This window comes from Polyodon spathula, chromosome 40 (assembly GCF_017654505.1).
Source record: "Polyodon spathula isolate WHYD16114869_AA chromosome 40, ASM1765450v1, whole genome shotgun sequence".
In the NCBI taxonomy this organism is placed as follows: Eukaryota; Metazoa; Chordata; class Actinopteri; order Acipenseriformes; family Polyodontidae; genus Polyodon; species Polyodon spathula.
Window position 1 is genome coordinate 4,426,897 of NC_054573.1, and position 9,128 is coordinate 4,436,024.

The 9,128-nt window shown below is 43.2% G+C and overlaps 1 pseudogene; it reads left to right on the forward strand.

Moving 5' to 3' along the window:
- Nucleotides 1–893: 893 nt before the first annotated feature.
- LOC121304968 lies at nt 894–8,337 on the forward strand (annotated as a pseudogene).
- Nucleotides 8,338–9,128: the final 791 nt, after the last annotated feature.

Below are 9,128 nucleotides of genomic sequence, written 5' to 3' on the forward strand. Positions count from 1 at the left end.
TGTCACCCGCCCAAATTAACTACCGCAAGATAGTTGAGGTGCTACATTGTTTCAAATACTGTGCACAAAAAAAAAAAATATAATATAATATATACTGACTGTGGACAGGTTTACTTAAAAAAAAAAAAAAAAAAAAAAAAAAACAAACACAGAATAAGCTTAATGCTCCAGATAGCGACTGACGTTTATGCAGCCCTTAAATCCCTGCGAATACGAACACAACGATTTTAAGGAGGTTATTTTTCAATATTTAAAAAAAAAAAAAAAAAAAAAAAAAAAAACACATACGTGTAAATAAATTATGTACAGGCTTTAATGTACCAGTTTTGAAAGAAAAAAAGTTCATGATATATATATGTCATTTGTCAACTGAAGTGGAGGTTATATATAACAGTACAGCTAATATAACAACGCATTGGAAGCTGTGCATTTGATAGATTCAATCAAGCTTTATTTTTAGATTAGATTCTGTAACAGGTTTTTTTACATAATATTTTTGGTTTTGTTTTTTCTTCGACAGATAGATAGATAGATAGTACTTTAGTGTATTTTATTCACTTTGTGCCCACAGGGCCAGCACAGGTACATCTCAATATCGCACTAACAAAGACAGCCATTTACCAAGATAAAAACAATACTACTAATGATTTTAAAAGACCAAATTCCCATTGGGCTTTTAATTTTGTTTATTATTCTATAGCTTTTTTTGTTTGTTTGTTTGTATTACACGCAGGACAGCCGCTATAAAAATGTACCTTTTACAATGTTTTTGTTAATCAGCTGTATGTACGTGTTTTTTTTTTAATTTTATTTCAGTTATTTTGTTTAACTTTGTAGTTTATTCTTTGCGCTGTTAAAACGTCGTTTGCATATTTAGGGGTTTCTTTGCTAAACAACACGCAGACTGTAACTGGGGGTTGAGAATAAAAACAAACTCGCTGCACAGCCACGCCGCTTCACAAACACAACACACACAAAACAAAGCGCTCCTACCCACACCAACCCGGCCCTTCCAAAATAACACCAGATAACAGCTTTCTGTAGTTTGAAAACACGTTGTAAACTCAATAAAGCCTCGCTTACCTCCTCTCTGCTCTCCCTCAGTGTCTGAGCGGCTCTGCCTCCCACAGAACAGCCAGGGATATACCAACCGCAAAACACAAACCGCGCAGCGCGGTCTGGCAATTCATCTAATACGAACCGCAAAGGGAATTGTGATAACGGGGATCTTTAAATAAAACATTACTGACTTTCAATTGTATCATCGTTAACGAGCTGTTTTTTTTTTTAGCTCATATATAATGTAATTTGAATTTAAGTAACCGCATGCTGGAGGTGGTATAGCCCCATATCAGACCTCCGAGGCTTTATTTTGCAATCTGAGGCGCTGTAAATATTTGCAGGGGGGCGGCGGGCTCTCTATAGCCGAGCGGGAGGCTGTGTTTAGGAGAGCCGGGGTTGCGGGTTAGTCTGAGGTCTGTGGTGGGATTGGAAACGCCCTGTGAGTCTCAGCTTCCGCGGCACAGACTCTGCTTGTGTTTGTCTAAAACCAAAGGGGTTTAAAACAGGAGGGAAAGAAAGCGTGAAGGAAGAAAATGAAAACACGACACCGAAAAGGAGGGGCGGCGAAGCGCTCCACCCGCGGCAATAAAGCAGGTAATATGAATTAGGAGGAGGGGGCAGAGAAAGCAGGCAGGCCCGGGGCTGGAAAGGGGCGTTTCAATGGCAGATTGAAGAGTTATGTATTGTTTTCAAAGAACTTGTCTCCGTGTTGTGAGATGCATGTACTGGTGAATGATGCGCTGTTTTGTTTAGGGCAATCTCTGTTGCAGGATTAGTTTCACTGGCCTTTTTGTAATTGGCTGTTTAAAAGAAAAAACCAGGAGATCCGCTCCAGCTGAGCCGATCAGAGCGCCCCTGATCCTCCATTCTTGGGAATGGCAAAGTTTTTCAAAATGACCAAATGCATATTTAGTAATTTATTAAGAATTAACAATGTAATGGACAATTTTCATAAAATTACAAATTAAATACAAATTACAATTACAAATTAATTACAAATCTACAATGCTGTAAAGATGCTTGCATGTGTTTCTCGTATACCTTGGACAGATAGTTGCCTTAGTTAGAGCAGGGCTCTTCAACAAGTTTTTTTTTTTTAATTTAAGTGGGTCAGATTGGAGAAAAGTTAGGAGTAGGCGGTCCAGAGTATTTTACTCTGCACATTTTTAAGAAAAGTTAATGTTCATATTGTTGGAAAACATGGCTCTAGAATTGATTTGCAGTTTGCTACGCATGTGGACTGGCAGAGCTATACTGGTGTGCCTTTGTGAAAAGAGACTAATATTGCAGATAGCAGACTGTTTGGTTCAAATTAACCAAACCTTGCGTCTACAAGCTTCTTGCCCAGCATTGACTGCAAGCTAACGAGATAACAATGCTGTGGACCAGAAGGGGCCAGGCTCTAAGACTTTTGGAATGCAAAGCATAAAGGGGCTAAAAGGCTCCCAGGGACTGCTGTTGGATCCAAAGGTTCTCAGGGAGAATAAGAGATAATGCCACTGGACTCAAATCTCAAGCAAAACGGAGAGATATGAACAAGGAAGATGACAAAAACTAGATGTATGGACCTTTTGGGGCACCATCAGGGGTCTGAAGAATGCACTGAGTTCAGAGGTCGCCACACTAGACTACACACACAGACACACACACACATGCACACTAAATTAAATACATATAGTATATGATAACAGAATAATGTGTTGTACCTTTGCGATTGGTTAAGTGTCAGAGAAAGAGGAGGTGGACCATCTATATAGAAGGGTATTTAATGTCATGCAAAAATTGTAAGGATGAGTATTCTGTTTGTCCTGTACCTGGGACCAGACTCCCTGCATATTTCAATAAATCTAACATGCCCCACATGTCAACCTGTTCCTATCCAGTTTTAAATAACTTTAGCATAACTGAGGCAGAAGTGTTAAAGGGACTAGGAGCTCTTAAAATAAACAAATCCCGTGGGCCGGATGAGATCCTCCCAGTAGTACTCAAAGAAATGAAAGAAGTAATTTACAAACCGCTAACCAAGATCATGCAGCAGTCTCTTGACACAGGGGTGGTACCGACAGACTGGAAAATTGCAACCGTAATACCGATCCACAAAAAGGGAAACAAAACTGAACCAGGTAACTACAGACCAGTAAGCCTGACTTCTATTATATGCAAACTTATGGAAACTATAATAAGATCCAAAATGGAAAATTACCTATATGGTAACAGGGTCCTGGGAGACAGTCAACATGGTTTTAGGAAAGGGAGATCGTGTCTAACTAACTTGCTTGATTTTTTTGAGGATGCAACATCGATAATGGATAATTGCAAAGCATATGACATGGTTTATTTAGATTTCCAGAAAGCTTTTGACAAAGTCCTGCATAAAAGATTAATTCTCAAACTGAACGCAGTTGGGATTCAAGGAAACACATGTACATGGATTAGGGAGTGGTTAACCTGTAGAAAACAAAGTACTGATTTAGAGGAGAAACCTCAGAATGGAGTGTGGTAACCAGCGGTGTACCACAGGGATCAGTATTAGGTCCTCTGCTATTCCTAATCTACATTAATGATTTAGATTCTGGTATAGTAAGCAAACTTAAAGTAAGCAATCAAGGGAAGTAATGTTAAAACTGTACAATGCATTAGTAAGACCTCATCTTGAATATTGTGTTCAGTTCTGGTCACCTCACTACAAAAAGGATATTGCTGCTCTAGAAAGAGAGCAAAGAAGAGTGACAAGAATTATTCCTGGTTTAAAAGGCATGTCATATGCAGACAGGCTAAAAGAATCAAATCTATTCAGTCTTGAACAAAGAAGACTACACGGCGACCTAATTCAAGCAATCAGAATTCTAAAAGGTATTGACAGTGTCGACCCAAGGGACTTTTTCAGCCTGAAAAAAGAAACAAGGACCAGGGGTCACAAATGGAGATTAGACAAAGGGGCATTCAGAACAGAAAACAGGGATCCTTCAAGAAGCTGTTTGAGATTCTGGGATCAATAAGCTACTAACAACCAAATGAGCAAGATGGGCCGAGTGGCCTCCTCTCGTTTGTAAACTTTCTTAGGTATGTGGTTTCATAGTTATTTTTTTTTCTCTCCATATTCTCCGGTTTCTCTGTAAAGAGGGGTAGTGGCTACAAGCAAACACTCTCTGTAGTGAATTATACTTGACGCGCCAGTCAAAAAACAAGGGTAAATAAAATGCATGTAATTTATAAAATTAAGAACCCTTTCCATTGACTTAATGACCATTTTTTAATTGAAATTTTATAGTCACTTTTGTTTTACTCTTAATTTTTTTACAAACTTTTATCAATTTTTCAAATATTACCATTGAAACCACTTTTTAATCTTTTTTTTGTGTTTTATTGACTTTATTAGACGTTTATTTAAAGGGTTCATTGTTCTTTGTGTGTGAAGTGCTTTGGGATCCTTGTGATGAAAAACGTGGTATAAACGTGAATTAATATAATTTCATCCACATCTCGACTGATGCTGGGGGGCGGGGGGGAGGGGGGGCTTCAAGGGCGTAGTAATTAGAAGTTCTATGCTTTTAGAAAGGCGCAGTTTTTTATTGCTGTATTTGAGGGAGGTGTATATTGAAGTTGATTTCTGCCGATGCAACTGAAAGCTTTTGAGCTCGCAGATCACTGTTTGACTAGGTGAGGGAACTAAAGACGAGACAAATGTCAATTAAACTCCGAGGAGATCGGTTTATTTTCCCTTTCTTTTCTTACAGCAGGGCTGAACTCTTTGATATACACTGTTTTTCTTTCCCTTCAACCAGCAAGACATTGAAACACTCGCGGTCTCCTGATCCAGATGGGGCTTCGTGAGGAAGACGAGTTGAGCCTGTGGCTATCCCATAAACAGCAACGCTACAGCGAGAGAGACGCTGGCAACACAACACCCCCCCCCCCCCCCCCCCCCCCCCGAACTCCATCTGGATCAGGACTCTGCAGCATCTCATTAGCCGATATACCGTGCATGCAAACAGACATTTTAGTAGTGTTGTGTAACTGGTCTTCTTTTTTTAGAAATGCTCCAGTGTGTAATTGTATTCTTTTAAGTACATTTTGTTCAAGTTTTCAATTAATTTTGTTTCCATTTGTAATGTTTTGTCATTCTGTGTTTTGTATGCATTTCCTTAAGTGCTGCATTTAGTTAAGCTGGGGTAGGGGAAAAAAAGGACATGTTTCATTATTGAGAGCAGCGTCTGTTGCAAATCAGATATCCGAGTTTTCAAGGCCGATGGTAATTCAGAGTAATATGGTATCTCTAGCTTTCGTCACTTCGAGTACTCTGAGAATGTAATAATATAGAAGTATTTATTTAAGACCACAGAACACGGTTCAAACACACGCATGTTTAATCTGGTGTTACTCTGAGCGCAACACCTACAACAACTCGTACACAGGCACTTTAGTTCCTATTATTTGTAGTGCATGTACAGTTCCCCTGTCATAACTTTCAGGCTACTTTAGAGTTAGGTATAGCGGTGCTTTGAAAAATGAGGAAGCTCTTCTACTGTGACTGCAATCTTGACTGAATTAATCAACATGGGTTTAAAAAAATAAAGTCCTTAACAAAAGCATTCCATAGTCAGGGATGGAAATAAGACTCCTATTGCACAGCACCTGTTTCAGGTTTTACTACCAGCTTGATTAGCCACAGTGTGTACAGGTAACAAGCTCAGGTGTGTCTTATTAAACTCCTAATGAAACCTGGAATAGATCAAACTGCTCTGAAATGTGAGTCCTGTTTCCATCCCTGCTGTAACTGCAGTTTAATATCACTGGACTGGAATTACATTGTAACTGCTGTTTAGTATCACTGTAATTACATTGTAACTGCAGTTTAATATCACTGGACTGGAATTACAATGCAGGGATAATAATATGACTCCTGTTGCACAGCAGTTTCACCCAGAGGTGATGCAAAACATTTGACCTTTTCTGTAAATACACAAACCTGTACTGGACACAATCATAAATGTACAAGCACGAAAATAATGTGACTATTTAGTATAAAGGTAACCTGAGCTTCTGTAATATTTGACTGTTTCTTTATTTAGAAGACACACCTGAACTTGTTACCTATACACACTGTGACTAATCAAGCTGGTATTGAAACCTGGAATGGGTGACACTGCTGAGCAATAGGAGTCTTTCCATCCCTAAAGTGATTCTGCCTCAACAAGACAGTCCATTCCATTCTATTAACAATTGAATAAATGTCATGAAAACTCATCTCATCTTTGTTCTTGACACAGGTGGGGTGACTGAGGAAATCTCTCCTGACCCGAAGAAAGACATGGAAATCGAGTGTTCCCAAATTAAAAGGGAAGCTCCTGATTTACAGAATGCAAAAATTAATGGGGAGGCCACTGAGCTGAACTGCAGCCACATTAAAGGGGAGGTCACTGAGCTAGAGCCTGTCCCCATTAAAGAAGAGGCTGCTGTGGGCGTCAAATCTAAAAGAGCTCGGAAGCCGTGTCTGTGCTCCGAATGCGGGAAGAGTTTCGGTAAACTGGGAGATCTACGGAGGCACCAGCTGATCCACACTGGAGAGAAACTGTTTCCCTGCTCCGACTGTGGGAAGAGCTTCCGACGCAAGACCCACCTGAGCTCCCACCAACTCATCCACACTGGAGAGACTCCGTTTCCCTGCTCCGACTGCGGCAAGAGCTTCCGGCTCTCCGGAAACCTGCAGAAGCACCAGCAAATCCACACAGGAGAGGCTCCACACGTCTGTGAGGATTGCGGGAAGGGATTCCGACAGTCCGGGCATCTGAAACTGCACCGGAGGACCCACAGTGGGGAGACTCCGTACGAGTGCGCTGACTGCGGGAGGTGTTTCGGGCGGATCCAGTACCTCAGAGTGCACCGGAGATCCCACACCGGCGAGAGCCCGTACTACTGCAGTGACTGTGGGAGGCTTTTCAGAAGCCTGGGGAACCTTCAGTCACACCAGAGGATTCACACTGGGGAGAAGAATTACCACTGCTTGGAGTGCGGCAAGTCATTCCGGTAGCTGGGTGTGCTCAAGACGCACCAGCGCACTCACACGGGAGAGATGCCTCACAGCTGCCCCGACTGCGAGAGAAAGTTCCGGAGCACCGGTGGCCTCGCGGTCCACAGACGTGCGCACACGGGAGAGAGACCATACAGCTGCTCAGAGTGCGGCAAGAGCTTCCGAGAATCTGGAGTGCTGAAGAGACATGAGAGAATTCACACAGGAGAGAAGCCCTACAGTTGCACGCAGTGCAGTAAGAGCTTCAGCCAGCTGAACTCATACAACACACACCAGCGACTTCACACAGAGGAGAAGGAGTTCCACTGCCCCGACTGCGGGAGGAGCTTCCGACACGCCAACACGCTGGCGGGACACCGGAGGATCCACACGGGAGAGACTCCGTACGAGTGTGCAGAGTGTGGGAAACGGTTCAGGAACCCGGACAACTTAAAAATCCACCAGCGGATTCACACTGGGGAGAAGCCCTACAGCTGTGGGGAGTGTGAGAGGCGCTTTGCCACGGCCACCAACTTGAAGACTCACCAGCGCACCCACAGCGGAGGGAAAGCGTACGTCTGCTCCGACTGTGGGAAGAGGTTTGCTGAGCCGCACCACCTCAAATCTCATGCCCGACTCCACACAGGAGAGAAACCGTATCCCTGCTCCCAATGCGGGAAGAAGTTCCGACACTCCTACGGGCTTCAGACTCACAAGAGGAGCCACAGCGAGGAAGCCCCTTACCACTGCCCGGACTGCCCCAAGCGGTTCAAACACCCGGGGGGCTTGAAAACCCATCGCCGCCTCCACACGGGGGAGAGACCATACAGCTGCAGGGTTTGCGGGAGGAGCTTTAATCAGGTGACCAATCTGAAGACCAATGAACGCCTTCACACAGGCGAGAGGCCGTACAGCTGTGCCGACTGTGGCAAGAGCTTCAACGAACAGCACCACCTAAAAACACATCAGAGCATTCACACTGGAGAGAAGCCCTACCCCTGCTCCCAACGCGAGGAGACATTCAGACACTTGAACAGCCTGCGAAGGCATGAGCGAGCTCACAGGGAATGAGCCGTTTTGAATCACGCAAGCAACTTCACATTTAGAGTTGTGCCAATGTATTACAGCTACGGCCAAAAGTTTTGCATCATCAACCTATAGAAGGAACTAAATTGACTTTGGCTGGTCTTGATCGAGTGTCCGTCGGCATAATAACATAAGAACATAAGAACATAGGAACATAAGAAAGTTTACAAACGAGAGGAGGCCATTCGGCCCATCTTGCTCGTTTGGTTGTTAGTAGCTTATTGATCCCAAAATCTCATCAAGCAGCTTCTTGAAGGATCCCAGGGTGTCAGCTTCAACAACATTACTGGGGAGTTGATTCCAGACCCTCACAATTCTCTGTGTAAAAAAGTGTCTCCTATTTTCTGTTCTGAATGCCCCTTTTTCTAAACTCCATTTGTGACCCCTGGTCCTTGTTTCTTTTTTCAGGCTGAAAAAGTCCCTTGCGTCGACACTGTCAATACCTTTTAGAATTTTGAATGCTTGAATTAGGTCGCCACGTAGTCTTCTTTGTTCAAGACTGAACAGATTCAATTCTTTTAGCCTGTCTGCATATGACATGCCTTTTAAGCCCGGAATAATCCAGTGGAGATGGCTCGGGTCGACGGCAACGCCATGCTACAGACGTGAGCTGCGTATACTCGGGAGGAAAGCGTCCGCTCTGCAGGGACGACAGCTACGCAATCCTGAAACTGCAAGCGGTTCTTGTGAAGGCAATGCCCAGCCAAGGCCGTATGAAGCAGCAGGAGTCGTTGTATGAATACCGGCTCATCAGTAGGTTAGTTTTGGGGAGTGATCCCATGTAATGTATAGCAAGGGTTACGTAGTGTAGCCGGTTCCTGGTGCGGGACGCCTTGGTTGTAAGGCTAGCGCTCGCCCTGTGTGGCATCTTTTTTTTTTGTACTGTGTTTCATTTTTGTACAGCTTGCTATATGTGTCCTCTGTGCGTTACCATAGCTGGTAACATCACATGACCCCTTTATTTACTTTC